This window comes from Gopherus flavomarginatus, chromosome 8 (assembly GCF_025201925.1).
Source record: "Gopherus flavomarginatus isolate rGopFla2 chromosome 8, rGopFla2.mat.asm, whole genome shotgun sequence".
In the NCBI taxonomy this organism is placed as follows: Eukaryota; Metazoa; Chordata; order Testudines; family Testudinidae; genus Gopherus; species Gopherus flavomarginatus.
The window spans coordinates 112,828,273-112,847,632 of NC_066624.1; the positions used below are offsets into that span (position 1 = coordinate 112,828,273).

The following is a 19,360-nucleotide window of genomic DNA, read 5'->3' on the forward strand; positions in this document are numbered from 1 at the left end:
TGGCAGATGACTTCCCATTACAGCACAAGGGCATTTCGGGATGGGCACCTAGCCTGGCTCCTCCCCACTCTGTTCCCGGTTGATGCTGTTCCTGTTAGCTGTCAAGTGGCGTGAGCAGGAAGTGCGCACCAACGTGAAGAGCTTGGTGGAGCGCAAGTGACAGCGCTGCAGTAACGGGGTAGGGATTTGCATGGGATTCATCCACATTTCTTCCTTTTAAGGCCGTGCCACCTGCAGTGCCTCTGGGGACCCGCATTACTACACGTTTGACAGCAGAGTTCACCATTTCATGGGAAACTGCACTTACACCCTCTCCAAAGTCTGCAACGACTCCAGGGGGCTTCCACCCTTTGACGTGTCCACCACCAATGAGCACAGGGGCTCCAATACCAAAGTTTCCTATGTGAAGGCAGTGCACGTGGATGTCTATGGAAGTCAGATTTCCTTGCTGAAGAACAGGAAAGTGAATGTAAGTGGCAGGTGATTTAAAAGGAGTATTTTAATCATCTGACGTCCTTCAACTGAGACCTGGAAAAAATGAGACATGATTAGACGTATAGATCTCCTGGTGGGCTTCTGTTTTCTCGTTGGTTGGGTGGCTTCTTAGAAGTAGGCTTCCACTGAGAATACTCAGGATTGGCAGCTGAAACTTGCTTTCTGTGAACATTCTGTCATATTTCCTCCAAATTCCCAGTGTGAGTGAGAACAGTCCTGCCAGTGAGCTCGTTGGCTAGACTATTCGTGGGGGATTCACTGGGAATTATGGGGGTACTTAGTCATGACCAGATGTTTCCAACTTGTTGTACAGGTGAATGGCACCAGAAGGAACCTGCCTGTGGTGATTGAAAACAAGATCAAGGCCCAGATCAGCGGCGCCTACGTGCTCTTGGAAACTGATTTTGGACTCTGGGTCAGATTTGATGGAAATCACTATGTGGAAGTCTCAGTGTCCAGTTGTTACAAGGGGCAGCTCTGTGGTCTGTGTGGTGAGTATCCCTGTTCTTGAGAACGTCAATCATATGATCTGGAGCTTTTCAATTCATCATGAAGTTTGGGGATTGGTTGGGTTTTATTTGTACGCTGTTACGTTTATCCCAGAGTAATCTAGTCTGTCTTGTATGGGCTGCGATTTCGGGCATTGGAGATAAGGAACCATCATTGTTCGGGTACCTGGCAATCGTAACTTACAAGAACTCTGGTTATACAGGAGTTAACTCGAGTGTCACAAATGACAATTGCAGATGTCATTCTTAGCAGGAGAGGTATCTTACATTCAAAGCTACAATCTAAATATTATCCCAGTCCTACCCTGGATGCCTCTGGTCAAGGTCCCCTCATATCTTTTTTCTCTCACTTGCATCGCAGCGCGTCTGTCTCTCTTTGATTGGGACTATCTGGCCTAATCTATGCTTTTCCTTTCTTTAAACATGGAAGCGATAATAAAACTTTAAGGCCCTTCTTGTGGCTAAGGACAGATTTTCAAGTCACTGTTTACTGGCCATCCTGAGCTTTTGTGCTCTGCTGTCTTGTTCCTTGGCCTCGCAGATCCATACTGTCTCCGCACTGTCGTAGTTACAGTCCGAGCACAGGGAATGGCTCCTCTGATCACCGAGCCTTCTTTTTAGAGTTGCTGTTTGTTATCCAGCTGCAGTAGAGGTGGGTCTGCTGCAAGACAAAGCATTAGAAAATATCCCCTAGGGAACAGTGCTGAAGTAGCCGAGGAGATGGACTAGATAACCCAATGTACGTGTTTTTCATGTTGAATCTCCACAATTATTTGACATTCTTTGTCAAGCGCAACCAAATGTTTGGTTCTGTGCAGCAGGCAAACCGCAGCGAGCCCTTGAGAGTCCAGCAAGCCAGAATAGAGCAGATGCCAGACACAGGTCAGAGGCGTGTATTTGATGCATGTAAGAGACCCAGTTCTGATCCAGTGACACAGCAAAGGAGACTCCAGGTTATCGCACGTGGGTGACGAGTGAGAAACTCCCCTCTGGAGCGAGCAGAGAGCAGTTGGCTGGGAGAGAGAGAGAGGAGTCCTGCCCCGCCCTGCACTACAGGGCTACTGGGCCCGGGCCCTTACAGGGGCGGTGTCCTGGGTTTTCCCATCCAACTGCTCATTCCCTACGACCGCTTCCTCTCTTCTGGCTCAGACCATTTCCTTTGCCTTTGTTCCTTCTAGTATTCCTGGAACGGGGTCTTCTGACTGCCTCTAGGCTTAAAGGGCCAGTGTACCCCGTCACATGGAATAACCATCCAGCGGCCCAGATGCTTATTGGACGCTCATCCACATTTCTCTGGGATGAAAATGGGGCTATGAATCTTGGAGTGCTAGAGTTGAAGCCAGAAGGGACAAACTACATCATCTACTCTCACCTCTTGTAGGTCAGGGGCCACCAACACCACCCAGCCACCTGCACATTAAACCCAACACCTGGAATTAGATTGCAAGAGCAGGTTGTGTTGTGAGGTGTCTGGTTCTCTCTGCATCTGGATGGACTGGAAGTTGCCCGTGGGATGACATTTCCTTGAGTGTTACCCACATGGCTTCTAAGCCTCAGAAATGATAGAGTTTGCATGTAAGGGTGCAGGTTAGTTCCATTTCCCCAAAACCGCAGACCCCTACCATTTAATCTAAAGTGGAATCTTCATCAGCTGTTCACAGTGCGGCACCTGAGAAGCGTAGGGAGTAATTCTTACTCCTTCTTGCAGAGGGCACTCGTGCACATACACCCTAGCCAGTTCCTTAAAATCTCTTTGACAACCTCATGACCGTGTGCATTCTGTGGTTGTGAATTTCACGTATTCTGCACATTTTTCATTTTTATAGGTAATTACAATGGTGATGCAAAGGATGATAACATAAAGCCGAATGGCAGCAGTGCAGGAGATTCCACTGAGCTTGGAGAGAGCTGGCTAGTGGCAGAGAATAACACCATGTATGTACAGAGGGGAGCTAATCAGTTGGTCTTTGCTACAAAAGCTCTAGGAAAGCGTGCTGCATACTCAGCCACGGGGCGCCCATCCATGACTCCACGACCCAGTCTCCTACTAGGGCTGAGCACAACTCCCATCCTGTCCGGTACACCCAGGAGCCCCCTCTCCAATTGACCATAAGCAGGGAGTGAGTGGCTGGCCTGCTACCATCTGCCTTCAGGCTCTGCTGTCTCCCAATCCGGGAAGACCTGCTGGTGGGTGGGAGGTCACCTGCTGTCCCACTCAGGAGCCAGACAGATCCACTGGTTCCTGCAGCAGCTTGTTCCAGCCCCAGGACCGGCGCTAGGGCTTTTAACACCCTAGGCGCATGGCAATTTCGCCGTCCCGCGCCCTGGTCCCGCAGCTCCGGTGGATCTGCCGCAGTGGTGCCTGCGGGAGGTCCACCGGAGCCGCGGGAGTAGCCGACCGTCCGCAGGCACCACAGCGGCAGCCCCACCGGAGGCACCTGCCGCCCCCTCCGGCAAAATGCCTCCCACCAATAATTCTGGTGCCCTAGGCGATTGCCTAGGCCTCCTAAATGGGAGCGCCGGCCCTGTCCACCCCTAATTCAACTCCATCTGAGCTGTGGAACAGCCGAAAGTGCCCAGTGCAGATGTGGGAGCCCCCTCCTGTGTTGTGGGAGTGGAGGGCAGAACTCAGCCTGTCAGGGAGTCTGGATTCTGCTCTGTGGCTGTAGTAAAATGGTGCCTGCTGTGCAGACTTGGCATCGTCCTTTGCAGATCTGGCCTGAGGAAATAGAAAATCTTTTGATGTATGTTTCTTTATCTCTTGCCAGATGCTCCCCTGATGAAGTACTAGTCTGTGACCCCCTGCTGGAGAGTGAAGCGAGGAAGAACACAGCCTGTGGCATGATCACCGACCCCACAGGTACTATGGCAGTGGCTTAGTCCTGAGCAAATGGATTGAAGTCACTGCAAATTACAGCATGCACTTGCCTACACCTGGACCTGGCTCCCTGGGGCCCACAGCACTGAGTCCCCTTTGAAATGTTTACAGCCCCTAATGCTAAAAGCTGCACTAGAAGCTCCAGGAGTTATGTTGAGTTACCTGCTCAGACTGGATCTTGCATTGAGATGGCACCAGGATGTGAAGATTATTTGGGAATTGCTCTTTGAGCTCAGATCAGCTTCGTCCATCTTCTCTTTCTGTGATTCTGTTTCTTTCTTGACTTACGTAGGTATCTTCAAGGACTGCCACGCCATAGTAGCTCCAGAGAAATTCTTGGAAAACTGTGTTTACGACATGTGTCACGCTAACGAGACGACAGTGTCCTTATGCAATGGGCTACAGGCTTATGCAGAGTCGTGCACAAATGCTGGGATCTGCAGAGAATGGAGACATAATACTTTGTGCCGTGAGTGTTGTAATTTATATCTTTTAATTTCTGGAATTCAACTTTTTTAATGCAAGAATTTCTTTAAAAATAGACCAGCAAAGAGTTGCTGCTTTTACAGATCCAGACTAACATGCCTACCCCTCAGATACTTTAAAAATAGAGCTTCCTGTATTTCCTGATGGCATGGACTTTCCTCTTCCGTAATGCTCTGAAGGTGGTCTCTCCTTTCTCTTTTCCTGAGTCTGGCCCAGTTCTACACTGGGTCCTAGAATCATGGAATATCGGGGTTGGAAGGGACCTCAGGAGGTCATCTAGTCCAACCCCCTGCTCAAAGCAGGACCAATCCCCAACTAAATCATCCCAGCCAGGGCTTGGTCAAGCTGGGCCTTAAAAACCTCTAAGGATGGAGATTCCACCACCTCCCTAGGTAACCTATTCCAGTGCTTCACCACTCTCCTAGTGAAAAAGTTTTTCCTAATATCCAACCTAAACCTCCCCCAGTGCAACTTGAGACCATTACTCCTTGTTCTGTCGTCTGCCACCACTGAGCACAGCTCAGCTTCCTCCTCATTGGAACCCCCCTTCAGATAGTTGAAAGCAGCTATCAAATCCCCCTCATTCTTCTCCTCTGCAGACTAAACAATCCCAGTTCCCTCAGCCTCTCCTCATAAGTCATGTGCTCCAGCCCTCCAATCATTTTTGTTGTGCTCCAGTTGCCCTGGACTCTTTCCAATTTTTCCACATTTTTCTGCCAGGTTTGATATAATGTTCAGACTGAATCTGATCTAGCCTCACAAAGCATCTGAGTATTAATTTGTCTGAGTTTAGTGCTGGTAAAATCAGAGCGCCTGAGAGGCTGAAATCCTCTCTTTATATATAGAGCGTCCACAGTCTGAGGAGCTGCCGTGCAAGCTGTAGTACCCGTGACTTTAGTGAAACTCACCACAGTCCCTTCTGTTTGTAATTGTTAAGAAGGAATGTTAAGTCCTTGTGAAAGGTACTAGCCTGGAAGTTTAGAGGAGGAGGGTCTGTGTCTCCACTCACTTCCATGAGTGGGAATCAGCAGTAGCCCCAAAAGTCCATGGAGGTACTCCAGTGTAAAGCTGGAGTAAGCCAGAGGAGATTCAGGGCCACCGTTGCTCCAGTCCCCCATAGAACAGGTACTGCACAGGAAGCAGCAGGGCGACCTTCCCCCACCTTGTGTGCATGGGGTGCATCAGCTCTGTTCTGGAGAGATCCTATTGAAGTGCTAAGCGGTCCCCATTGGAGGGGCCTGGTAGGGGCCTTATTGGAACCTAGGGGCCTTATTGGAACCGAACCATGCACCAGCAAACTCAGGATCCTGGCTCTGACAGCGGCCATCACCAGCTGCTTCAGAGGAAGGTGCAAAAAACTCTGCAATAGGAAGATTTGGGGCATTCTGCCCCCACTAAAGTCTCCTCCTTACCCCTAAATTGTTTGTATGATTTGTTATGTATATTAGAGCAGCACCTACGGACCCCAGCTGAGATGGGGGCCCATTGCTCTGGGTACTGTATAGGCAGCAGAGGACAGCCCCTGCTCCAAAGCCCCATTCCACTCTGTCTAGGCAAGACTGGCGCAGGGTGGGAGAGGGAGTAAGACACCAGCAGAGCGAGCAGGGGTCTGCATTGTAACCAGCATGGGCCTGCCGGGTATGGCTTGTTTGATTGGGTTTTTCGGGAGGGGATTAGCTGAAATAGAGGAGGAAGGGAGAGGGGACAGTGAAGCGAGGAAGAGGGGAAGACCAGGAGTGCGGAGGGCAGGGAAAGTGAGGACACTGGGAGGGAGTCCCAGCAGAAGGACAGGAATCTCCAGAGTCAGAGCGTGGAAAGCCACTGGACTCTGATGACTCACCTACGCTACTTAGACACGGGCCACCAGCCAGCTGTGCACTGCGAGAGACAAGCCACCGGAGCCACATTTCAGCTGATGTCCACGTCAATAGGTGAAAGGCTGGACCTGTATCCTGTTGCCTATTTCCGATACCTGGTTACAACCGGTCCCCTACCAGGCATCATTTGTCTGTCTGCCTGTCTGTCTGTCTGTCATTCCCTGCGCAAAGGGTTTCCACTCTGTCCCTGGAGAAAAACCTCAGCACAGAGCAGTCACCATATGCAGAGTGTTCTGACAAGCCTTTGCTGTCCTGGAAGAAACAGGGGAAGTTTCAAGAGAATTGCTCTGGGATCTTTTCCTTTCAGTGATCTGGGTTTTTCTTATCACTTGCAGCGATCTCCTGTCCAGGAGGAAGCCAGTACAAGAGCTGTGGGAGCAGGTGTCCTGCCACCTGCGTGATTCCCTCTACATTTAGCCCTTGCAGCTCCTTACCAGTGGAAGGCTGTTTCTGTAAGGAAGGCTACGTTCTGAGTGGAGACACCTGTGTGCCAGAGAGCAGCTGCGGTTGTGTGGATGGAAACAACCACTATCATCAGGCAAGTTACCCTAAGCACCTAGAAACAGAAACAGCAATCCAGATTCTTTCAGGGTCATTGCAACTGTTCATAATTAATGAACAGAGACTAGCTTCATCTGGGCTCAGGTCAGTGGTCTGTGTGGATCTAATTGTTCATGTAAATAATAACCATTCCTAGCTCTTCTCAAGAGCAGATCTCAAAGCACTTTACCAGGAGGTTGGTATCATTATCCCCAGTTTACATAGGGGGAAACCGAGGCACTGAGCAGTCAAGTGGCTTGCACAAGCTCATCCAGCAGGCCAGTGCTGAGAATAGAACACAAGTCTCATGTGTCCCAGTCCGGGACACCTCCTCCTTCTGGGCCACAGTGTCTCGCTGGGGATGGAGCTTGTAGCATAGACAGCATCAAAGGCATTTAACTGTTCCTAACTCCTTTGATTATCCAGTAGGACAGTAGTTTTCAAACTTTTTTTTTTGGTGAGCCAGTTGAAGAAAATTGTTGATGCCCACGAGGCAATGGAGCTGGGGATGAGAGATTTGGTGTGTGGGAGGGGCTCAGGGCTGGGGTGGAGGGTTGAGGTGCAGGGGTGTCGCCAGGAATGAGAGGTTCAGGGTGTGGGAGAGGGCTCTGCTTGGGGCAGGGGGTTGTGGCGCGGGGTTGGGGCACGGGCTCACCTCCGGCGGCTCCCGGTGAGCAGCGCAGCTGGGGTGCAGAGGAAGGCTTCATGCCTGTCAGGGCACCATGGACTGCGCTGCACCCCAGAAGTGGCCAGCAGCATGTCTGGCTCATACGTGGAGGCATGCAAGCGGTTCTACGTGGCTCTCACCCACAGAACCCTCCCGCCCTCGCTCCCCCAGCTTCCGGGGGCACTGTGCAGTGTCGGAATACGTAGGAACTAGCCTGCCTTAGCTGGGAAGCACCATCAACAGCACTTTTAACAGCCCTGGTGGCGGTGCAGACCTGAGCTGCTGCGACTCAGTGCCTGACATTCCGCGACCCAGTACAGGGTCCCGACTCACAGTTTCAAAAGGACTGCACTAGGGTGACACTACTCGATAGACTTTATACTGTACTATTATATATTCAAGTGCTTCTCCTTTCTCCAACAGCTGGGTGAAAGCTGGTTCACCCACGACGCATGCATCGAGCGCTGCACCTGCAACAGCACAAACAACATCACGTGCAGAGGCTGGGAGTGTGGAGCGCAGGAGATATGCAGTGTTCAGGAAGGGGTGCTGGGTTGTTCCTCCTCTGGTGAGTTCTCCCTGCGAAAAGTTCTAGATGTGAGTTCAGTAATTAGACCTTTCTGGTCCAGAAGGGCTTTCTCCAGATACCTTGTCCCTTATGCGATGGCACAGGAAGGAGCTGACGGCTGATTCTTGCCAGTGCTGAGAGACATTCAAAGACAAATCCCCACTCTTGCAATCACTGAGCTCCCTCGCCTACAGTGGGAGTGGAGCTGGTGTAGATCCTTGCAGGGTCACTGGAGTTTGGCCTGAGTAGGGAATGCAGAATCAAGCCCGAAATCACCCAGTGCCACAAATGAAAAATCTGAACTCCAAGGGGTTGATTTAGGAAAATACCAATGGGGGTGTGTGTGAAACAAATTAAAAAATACTAAGCGTCTAAACTGCTCCTGCAAAGTCCTCGCACGCAGAGTAAACACAGGTCATCTGCACTGTGCAGAGAGCCCCCAGCAGCCGGAACAGTTGCTCTTTTTCCTGGCACAGCTACCAGTTCGCAGGTATTTTACATAACAGGCGTCTCAGAGGATGATGTGTCCCTAGATCCTGGTTGATGTTTGGGTATATGTCATGTGCTCTGTGTTTCTAGAATCACATTTCTCACACATGATAATTTGCAGTCTAATAAAAAGCTATCCAAGGGTTATCGTATGGCACTTTTCATAGAACAGAATGACCAGCCTCTCAAAGTAAATTTCTTTGTATCTTTTTCCAGGAGAAGCCCCAATTACTTCAAGTCCAACTACAGTAGGCACCAGTCCACCAGGTAACGTGGATCTCTCAGTGCTTTCTCAATCTCCTTGACATTTCCTGGTGGGCTGTGAACTTGGTGACTGCTTTCAGATGAGGGTTCAAATAACTGAACAGTTGGGATGCAGAATGAAGGGTCCATTTCGAAGAAGAGTCCCCAGTTCTCCCCATGTATCTTTCTGAACCTCACGCTGGGTTCCTGGTTCTCACTAGCAATGCTGTGATCATCTCTTGTTAGATTCTACAACAGTGCAAGAAACATCCCCTCCTTCGGAGACCACTCCGCCCCACACCATAGGCATCACAGCAGAAGAAAGTAAATCTGCTAGGAGACTGTTGCTGAGAATAAACCCTTCTCTTTGCTCACAGACTAGTACTTGGCTGGGGGTGGGTGGGTAGAGACACATTCAATCTGTTTATTGTGAGGAGTTATTAGAGCTGTTGCTGTTTTGATAGATGCCATGTGCTCTGTGTTTCTAGAATCACATTTCTCACACATGATATATTCCAGTCTAATAGAAAACTGTACTAGAGTTTTCCTATTCTACTCTGCACAGAACACAATGACCAACCTCTTAATGTTATTTCCTTTGTATATTTTGCCAGGAAAATCCTCGACCACTGCAACTCCAACTACAGTAGAGCCCTGTCAGACAGGTAACGTGGTTCCTCCGTATTGGACAAATCTTCTTCCCATTCACATGTGGGGTGAGAAATTGGTACCAGAATGCAGATTACGTGTAGACCAGTATAACCATTTGAAAACTCCACATTCCCGTTTTAGGAAGGCCAGTCAAACTGTAATGCAGACCCGTCCCTCGGGTAGTGTTATTCCATCGGTGCTACCCAAATCCTTTCCCCCTTACACATGGTAAAGCAACTGGTAGCTCTAGCCAGATGTGGAAGTAGTCCAGGTTTGTTTGAGCTTGTGAGTCTTGCTGGAGGACAATCTGGGGCCAGCCCTAGTGTTTGGGGTCAGATCGGACAAAGCAAAGTCTTGCAAACTCTTCTCAGAGGCATTTAAGCACATCTTATACGCTTCCATTTACTACGTCCCTTCCGGGTGTGGTTCCAACTTAGACCCAAAACCGTAGTGCTGGAGCTGGGACTAGGTGATTCAACCTGTACAAAGAGTGCTCTTTTTAAAAATGATTGCTTGGTTCTGGGTTCTACATTTCTAGGTAATACAGTTTGAAAAATCCATAGCGTATTTCCAGAGGGTTTCATGCAACCACAATGCTATTGTCAGTTTCCTGTGTGTTCAGAGATCACACTGCTGGGTGTGGCATAGGAACATGAAGAGCGTATGGATTAGAATCATCACTGTCTTGGTTGTAAAGGAAGTGGTCTCTTCTGGCAAAAGCAGGATACGGGACTTGTCATCCTGTTACTATGCTGTGGGACGCCACTGACTTGCAGTAGAGCCTTGGGTTCGTCCCTTAGCTACTCAAGTGGTGAAATGGGTTGTTTTACATGGGAGCTTCCTCTCTGGAGTCTGCATTTACAGAAAGGAACGTGACCTGCCAGTGACCACTCCCGGCTTCTTCCCAAGCCGCACTCCTGCTGTGAGTGCAGGGTTCAGATCTTGTCCCTGATCGCAAGGGAAAATGAGTTTGGAAGGTCTCAGCCTAGTTTCCACGTCATCAGATCAAGACCCAAATCAGAGAGGATGACTTCCCTGAGTTTCCAGGGAGCCTGGCAGATGACTTCCCGTTACAGCACAAGGGCATTTCGGGATGGGCACCTAGCCTGGCTCCTCACCACTCTGTTCCCGGTTGATGCTGTTCCTGTTAGCTGTCAAGTGGCGTGAGCAGGAAGTGCGCACCAACGTGAAGAGCTTGGTGGAGCGCAAGTGACAGCGCTGCAGTAACGGGGTAGGGATTTGCATGGGATTCATCCACATTTCTTCCTTTTAAGGCCGTGCCACCTGCAGTGCCTCTGGGGACCCGCATTACTACACGTTTGACGGCAGAGTTCACCATTTCATGGGAAACTGCACTTACACCCTCTCCAAAGTCTGCAACAACTCCAGGGGGCTTCCACCCTTTGACGTGTCCACCACCAATGAGCACAGGGGCTCCAATACCAAAGTTTCCTATGTGACGGCAGTGCACGTGGATGTCTATGGAAGTCAGATTTCCTTGCTGAAGAACAGGAAAGTGAATGTAAGTGGCAGGTGATTTAAAAGGAGTATTTTAATCATCTGACGTCCTTCAACTGAGACCTGGAAAAAATGAGACATGATTAGACGTATAGATCTCCTGGTGGGCTTCTGTTTTCTCGTTGGTTGGGTGGCTTCTTAGAAGTAGGCTTCCACTGAGAATACTCAGGATTGGCAGCTGAAACTTGCTTTCTGTGAACATTCTGTCATATTTCCTCCAAATTCCCAGTGTGAGTGAGAACAGTCCTGCCAGTGAGCTCGTTGGCTAGACTATTCGTGGGGGATTCACTGGGAATTATGGGGGTACTTAGTCATGACCAGATGTTTCCAACTTGTTGTACAGGTGAATGGCACCAGAAGGAACCTGCCTGTGGTGATTGAAAACAAGATCAAGGCCCAGATCAGCGGCGCCTACGTGCTCTTGGAAACTGATTTTGGACTCTGGGTCAGATTTGATGGAAATCACTACGTGGAAGTCTCAGTGTCCAGTTGTTACAAGGGGCAGCTCTGTGGTCTGTGTGGTGAGTATCCCTGTTCTTGAGAACGTCAATCATATGATCTGGAGCTTTTCAATTCATCATGAAGTTTGGGGATTGGTTGGGTTTTATTTGTACGCTGTTAAGTTTATCCCAGAGTAATCTAGTCTGTCTTGTATGGGCTGCGATTTCGGGCATTGGAGATAAGGAACCATCATTGTTCGGGTACCTGGCAATCGTAACTTACAAGAACTCTGGTTATACAGGAGTTAACTCGAGTGTCACAAATGACAATTGCAGATGTCATTCTTAGCAGGAGAGGTATCTTACATTCAAAGCTACAATCTAAATATTATCCCAGTCCTACCCTGGATGCCTCTGGTCAAGGTCCCCTCATATCTTTTTTCTCTCACTTGCATCGCAGCGCGTCTGTCTCTCTCTTTGATTGGGACTATCTGGCCTAATCTATGCTTTTCCTTTCTTTAAACATGGAAGCGATAATAAAACTTTAAGGCCCTTCTTGTGGCTAAGGACAGATTTTCAAGTCACTGTTTACCGGCCATCCTGAGCTTTTGTGCTCTGCTGTCTTGTTCCTTGGCCTCGCAGATCCATACTGTCTCCGCACTGTCGTAGTTACAGTCCGAGCACAGGGAATGGCTCCTCTGATCACTGAGCCTTCTTTTTAGAGTTGCTGTTTGTTATCCAGCTGCAGTAGAGGTGGGTCTGCTGCAAGACAAAGCATTAGAAAATATCCCCTAGGGAACAGTGCTGAAGTAGCCGAGGAGATGGACTAGATAACCCAATGTACGTGTTTTTCATGTTGAATCTCCACAATTATTTGACATTCTTTGTCAAGCGCAACCAAATGTTTGGTTCTGTGCAGCAGGCAAACCGCAGCGAGCCCTTGAGAGTCCAGCAAGCCAGAATAGAGCAGATGCCAGACACAGGTCAGAAGCATGTATTTGATGCATGTAAGAGACCCAGTTCTGATCCAGTGACACAGCAAAGGAGACTCCAGGTTATCGCACGTGGGTGACGAGTGAGAAACTCCCCTCTGGAGCGAGCAGAGAGCAGTTGGCTGGGAGAGAGAGAGAGGAGTCCTGCCCCGCCCTGCACTACAGGGCTACTGGGCCCGGGCCCTTACAGGGGCGGTGTCCTGGGTTTTCCCATCCAACTGTTCATTCCCTACGAACGCTTCCTCTCTTCTGGCTCAGACCATTTCCTTTGCCTTTGTTCCTTCTAGTATTCCTGGAACGGGGTCTTCTGATTGCCGCTAGGCTTAAAGGGCCAGTGTACCCCGTCACATGGAATAACCATCCAGCGGCCCAGATGCTTATCGGACGCTCATCCACATTTCTCTGGGATGAAAATGGGGCTATGAATCTTGGAGTGCTAGAGTTGAAGCCAGAAGGGACAAACTACATCATCTACTCTCACCTCTTGTAGGTCAGGGGCCACCAACACCACCCAGCCACCTGCACATTAAACCCAACACCTGGAATTAGATTGCAAGAGCAGGTTGTGTTGTGAGGTGTCTGGTTCTCCCTGCATCTGGATGGACTGGAAGTTGCCCGTGGGATGACATTTCCTTGAGTGTTACCCACATGGCTTCTAAGCCTCAGAAATGATAGAGTTTGCGTGTAAGGGTGCAGGTTAGTTCCATTTCCCCAAAACCACAGACCCCTACCATTTAATCTAAAGTGGAATCTTCATCAGCTGTTCACAGCGCGGCACCTGAGAAGCGTAGGGAGTAATTCTTACTCCTTCTTGCAGAGGGCACTCGTGCACATACACCCTAGCCAGTTCCTTAAAATCTCTTTGACAACCTCATGACCGTGTGCATTCTGTGGTTGTGAATTTCACGTATTCTGCACATTTTTCATTTTTATAGGTAATTACAATGGTGATGCAAAGGATGATAACATAAAGCCGAATGGCAGCAGTGCAGGAGATTCCACTGAGCTTGGAGAGAGCTGGCTAGTGGCAGAGAATAACACCATGTATGTACAGAGGGGAGCTAATCAGTTGGTCTTTGCTACAAAAGCTCTAGGAAAGCGTGCTGCATACTCAGCCACGGGGCACCCATCCATGACTCCACCACCCAGTCTCCTACTAGGGCTGAGCACAACTCCCATCCTGTCCGGTACACCCAGGAACCCCCTCTCCAATTGACCATAAGCAGGGAGTGAGTGGCTGGCCTGCTACCATCTGCCTTCAGGCTCTGCTGTCTCCCAGTCCAGGAAGACCTGCTGGTGTGTGGGAGGTCACCTGCTGTCCCACTCAGGAGCCAGAGAGATCCACTGGTTCCTGCAGCAGCTTGTTCCAGCCCCAGAACCGGCGCTAGGGCTTTTAACACCCTAGGCGCATGGCAATTTCGCCGTCCCGCGCCCTGGTCCCGCAGCTCCGGTGGATCTGCCGCAGTGGTGCCTGCGGGAGGTCCACCGGAGCCGCGGGAGTAGCCGACCGTCCGCAGGCACCACAGCGGCAGCCCCACCGGAGGCACCTGCCGCCCCCTCCGGCAAAATGCCACCCACCAATAATTCTGGTGCCCTAGGCGATTGCCTAGGCCTCCTAAATGGAAGCGCTGGCCCTGTCCACCCCTAATTCAACTCCATCTGAGCTGTGGAACAGCCGAAAGTGCCCAGTGCAGATGTGGGAGCCCCCTCCTGTGTTGTGGGAGTGGAGGGCAGAACTCAGCCTGTCAGGGAGTCTGGATTCTGCTCTGTGGCTGTAGTAAAATGGTGCCTGCTGTGCAGACTTGGCATCGTCCTTTGCAGATCTGGCCTGAGGAAATAGAAAATCTTTTGATGTATGTTTCTTTATCTCTTGCCAGATGCTCCCCTGATGAAGTACTAGTCTGTGACCCCCTGCTGGAGAGTGAAGCGAGGAAGAACACAGCCTGTGGCATGATCACCGACCCCACAGGTACTATGGCAGTGGCTTAGTCCTGAGCAAATGGATTGAAGTCACTGCAAATTACAGCATGCACTTGCCTACACCTGGACCTGGCTCCCTGGGGCCCACAGCACTGAGTCCCCTTTGAAATGTTTACAGCCCCTAATGCTAAAAGCTGCACTAGAAGCTCCAGGAGTTATGTTGAGTTACCTGCTCAGACTGGATCTTGCATTGAGATGGCACCAGGATGTGAAGATTATTTGGGAATTGCTCTTTGAGCTCAGATCAGCTTCGTCCATCTTCTCTTTCTGTGATTCTGTTTCTTTCTTGACTTACGTAGGTATCTTCAAGGACTGCCACGCCATAGTAGCTCCAGAGAAATTCTTGGAAAACTGTGTTTACGACATGTGTCACGCTAACGAGACGACAGTGTCCTTATGCAATGGGCTACAGGCTTATGCAGAGTCGTGCACAAATGCTGGGATCTGCAGAGAATGGAGACATAATACTTTGTGCCGTGAGTGTTGTAATTTATATCTTTTAATTTCTGGAATTCAACTTTTTTAATGCAAGAATTTCTTTAAAAATAGACCAGCAAAGAGTTGCTGCTTTTACAGATCCAGACTAACATGCCTACCCCTCAGATACTTTAAAAATAGAGCTTCCTGTATTTCCTGATGGCATGGACTTTCCTCTTCCGTAATGCTCTGAAGGTGGTCTCTCCTTTCTCTTTTCCTGAGTCTGGCCCAGTTCTACACTGGGTCCTAGAATCATGGAATATCGGGGTTGGAAGGGACCTCAGGAGGTCATCTAGTCCAACCCCCTGCTCAAAGCAGGACCAATCCCCAACTAAATCATCCCAGCCAGGGCTTTGTCAAGCTGGCCCTTAAAAACCTATAAGGATGGAGATTCCACCACCTCCCTAGGTAACCTATTCCAGTGCTTCACAACTCTCCTAGTGAAAAAGTTTTTCCTAATATCCAACCTAAAACTCCCCCAGTGCAACTTGAGACCATTACTCCTTGTTCTGTCGTCTGCCACCACTGAGCACAGCTCAGCTTCCTCCTCATTGGAACCCCCCTTCAGATAGTTGAAAGCAGCTATCAAATCCCCCTCATTCTTCTCCTCTGCAGACTAAACAATCCCAGTTCCCTCAGCCTCTCCTCATAAGTCATGTGCTCCAGCCCTCCAATCATTTTTGTTGTGCTCCAGTTGCCCTGGACTCTTTCCAATTTTTCCACATTTTTCTGCCAGGTTTGATATAATGTTCAGACTGAATCTGATCTAGCCTCACAAAGCATCTGAGTATTAATTTGTCTGAGTTTAGTGCTGGTAAAATCAGAGCGCCTGAGAGGCTGAAATCCTCTCTTTATATATAGAGCGTCCACAGTCTGAGGAGCTGCCGTGCAAGCTGTAGTACCCGTGACTTTAGTGAAACTCACCACAGTCCCTTCTGTTTGTAATTGTTAAGAAGGAATGTTAAGTCCTTGTGAAAGGTACTAGCCTGGAAGTTTAGAGGAGGAGGGTCTGTGTCTCCACTCACTTCCATGAGTGGGAATCAGAAGTAGCCCCAAAAGTCCATGGAGGTACTCCAGTGTAAAGCTGGAGTAAGCCATAGGAGATTCAGGGCCACCGTTGCTCCAGTCCCCCATAGAACAGGTACTGCACAGGAAGCAGCAGGGCGACCTTCCCCCACCTTGTGTGCATGGGGTGCATCAGCTCTGTTCTGGAGAGATCCTATTGAAGTGCTAAGCGGTCCCCATTGGAGGGGCCTGGTAGGGGCCTTATTGGAACCTAGGGGCCTTATTGGAACCGAACCATGCACCAGCAAACTCAGGATCCTGGCTCTGACAGCGGCCATCACCAGCTGCTTCAGAGGAAGGTGCAAAAAACTCTGCAATAGGAAGATTTGGGGCATTCTGCCCCCACTAAAGTCTCCTCCTTACCCCTAAATTGTTTGTATGATTTGTTATGTATATTAGAGCAGCACCTACGGACCCCAGCTGAGATGGGGGCCCATTGCTCTGGGTACTGTATAGGCAGCAGAGGACAGCCCCTGCTCCAAAGCCCCATTCCACTCTGTCTAGGCAAGACTGGCGCAGGGTGGGAGAGGGAGTAAGACACCAGCAGAGCGAGCAGGGATCTGCATTGTAACCAGCATGGGCCTGCCGGGTATGGCTTGTTTGATTGGGTTTTTCGGGAGGGGATTAGCTGAAATAGAGGAGGAAGGGAGAGGGGACAGTGAAGCGAGGAAGAGGGGAAGACCAGGAGTGCGGAGGGCAGGGAAAGTGAGGACACTGGGAGGGAGTCCCAGCAGAAGGACAGGAATCTCCAGAGTCAGAGCGTGGAAAGCCACTGGACACTGATGACTCACCTACGCTACTTATACACGGGCCACCAGCCAGCTGTGCACTGCGAGAGACAAGCCACCGGAGCCACATTTCAGCTGATGTCCACGTCAATAGGTGAAAGGCTGGACTTGTATCCTGTTGCCTATTTCCGATACCTGGATACAACCGGTCCCCTACCAGGCATCATTTGTCTGTCTGCCTGTCTGTCTGTCTGTCATTCCCTGCGCAAAGGGTTTCCACTCTGTCCCTGGAGAAAAACCTCAGCACAGAGCAGTCACCATATGCAGAGTGTTCTGACAAGCCTTTGCTGTCCTGGAAGAAACAGGGGAAGTTTCAAGAGAATTGCTCTGGGATCTTTTCCTTTCAGTGATCTGGGTTTTTCTTATCACTTGCAGCGATCTCCTGTCCAGGAGGAAGCCAGTACAAGAGCTGTGGGAGCAGGTGTCCTGCCACCTGCGTGATTCCCTCTACATTTAGCCCTTGCAGCTCCTTACCAGTGGAAGGCTGTTTCTGTAAGGAAGGCTACGTTCTGAGTGGAGACACCTGTGTGCCAGAGAGCAGCTGCGGTTGTGTGGATGGAAACAACCACTATCATCAGGCAAGTTACCCTAAGCACCTAGAAACAGAAACAGCAATCCAGATTCTTTCAGGGTCATTGCAACTGTTCATAATTAATGAACAGAGACTAGCTTCATCTGGGCTCAGGTCAGTGGTCTGTGTGGATCTAATTGTTCATGTAAATAATAACCATTCCTAGCTCTTCTCAAGAGCAGATCTCAAAGCACTTTACCAGGAGGTTGGTATCATTATCCCCAGTTTACATAGGGGGAAACCGAGGCACTGAGCAGTCAAGTGGCTTGCACAAGCTCATCCAGCAGGCCAGTGCTGAGAATAGAACACAAGTCTCATGTGTCCCAGTCCGGGACACCTCCTTCTGGGCCACAGTGTCTCGCTGGGGATGGAGCTTGTAGCATAGACAGCATCAAAGGCATTTAACTGTTCCTAACTCCTTTGATTATCCAGTAGGGCAGTAGTTTTCAAACTTTTTTTTTTGGTGAGCCAGTTGAAGAAAATTGTTGATGCCCACGAGGCAATGGAGCTGGGGATGAGAGATTTGGTGTGTGGGAGGGGCTCAGGGCTGGGGTGGAGGGTTGAGGTGCAGGGGTGTCGCCAGGAATGAGAGGTTCAGGGTGTGGGAGAGGGCTCTGCTTGGGGCAGGGGGTTGTGGCGCGGGGTTGGGGCACGGGCTCACCTCCGGCGGCTCCCGGTGAGCAGCGCAGCTGGGGTGCAGAGGAAGGCTTCATGCCTGTCAGGGCACCATGGACTGCGCTGCACCCCAGAAGTGGCCAGCAGCATGTCTGGCTCATACGTGGAGGCATGCAAGCGGTTCTACGTGGCTCTCACCCACAGAACCCTCCCGCCCTCGCTCCCCCAGCTTCCGGGGGCACTGTGCAGTGTCGGAATACGTAGGAACTAGCCTGCCTTAGCTGGGAAGCACCATCAACAGCACTTTTAACAGCCCTGGTGGCGGTGCAGACCTGAGCTGCTGCGACTCAGTGCCTGACATTCCGCGACCCAGTACAGGGTCCCGACTCACAGTTTCAAAAGGACTGCACTAGGGTGACACTACTCGATAGACTTTATACTGTACTATTATATATTCAAGTGCTTCTCCTTTCTCCAACAGCTGGGTGAAAGCTGGTTCACCCACGACGCATGCATCGAGCGCTGCACCTGCAACAGCACAAACAACATCACGTGCAGAGGCTGGGAGTGTGGAGCGCAGGAGATATGCAGTGTTCAGGAAGGGGTGCTGGGTTGTTCCTCCTCTGGTGAGTTCTCCCTGCGAAAAGTTCTAGATGTGAGTTCAGTAATTAGACCTTTCTGGTCCAGAAGGGCTTTCTCCAGATACCTTGTCCCTTATGCGATGGCACAGGAAGGAGCTGACGGCTGATTCTTGCCAGTGCTGAGAGACATTCAAAGACAAATCCCCACTCTTGCAATCACTGAGCTCCCTCGCCTACAGTGGGAGTGGAGCTGGTGTAGATCCTTGCAGGGTCACTGGAGTTTGGCCTGAGTAGGGAATGCAGAATCAAGCCCGAAATCACCCAGTGCCACAAATGAAAAATCTGAACTCCAAGGGGTTCATTTAGGAAAATACCAATGGGGGGTGTGTGTGAAACAAATTAAAAAATACTAAGCGTCTAAACTGCTCCTGCAAAGTCCTCGCATGCAGAGTAAACACAGGTCATCTGCACTGTGCAGAGAGCCCCCAGCAGCCGGAACAGTTGCTCTTTTTCCTGGCACAGCTACCAGTTCGCAGGTATTTTACATAACAGGCGTCTCAGAGGATGACGTGTCCCTAGATCCTGGTTGATGTTTGGGTATATGTCATGTGCTCTGTGTTTCTAGAATCACATTTCTCACACATGATAATTTGCAGTCTAATAAAAAGCTATCCAAGGGTTATCGTATGGCACTTTTCATAGAACAGAATGACCAGCCTCTCAAAGTAAATTTCTTTGTATCTTTTTCCAGGAGAAGCCCCAATTACTTCAAGTCCAACTACAGTAGGCACCAGTCCACTAGGTAACGTGGATCTCTCAGTGCTTTCTCAATCTCCTTGACATTTCCTGGTGGGCTGTGAACTTGGTGACTGCTTTCAGATGAGGGTTCAAATAACTTAACAGTTGGGATGCAGAATGAAGGGTCCATTT

The 19,360-nt window shown here is 50.0% G+C and overlaps 1 protein-coding gene and 1 long non-coding RNA gene across 2 annotated transcripts in view; both read left to right on the top strand.

Moving 5' to 3' along the window:
- The window catches only part of LOC127056661 (zonadhesin-like), a 75,002-nt gene that overhangs the window by 12,621 nt on the left and 43,021 nt on the right, over positions 1-19,360 (top strand). The window lies entirely within an intron of this gene.
- Positions 7,959-10,698, top strand: LOC127056690 (uncharacterized). The gene is made up of 4 exons (XR_007775873.1): positions 7,959-8,020; positions 8,726-8,776; positions 9,367-9,417; positions 10,678-10,698. It is a non-coding gene; the product is annotated as an uncharacterized LOC127056690 (long non-coding RNA).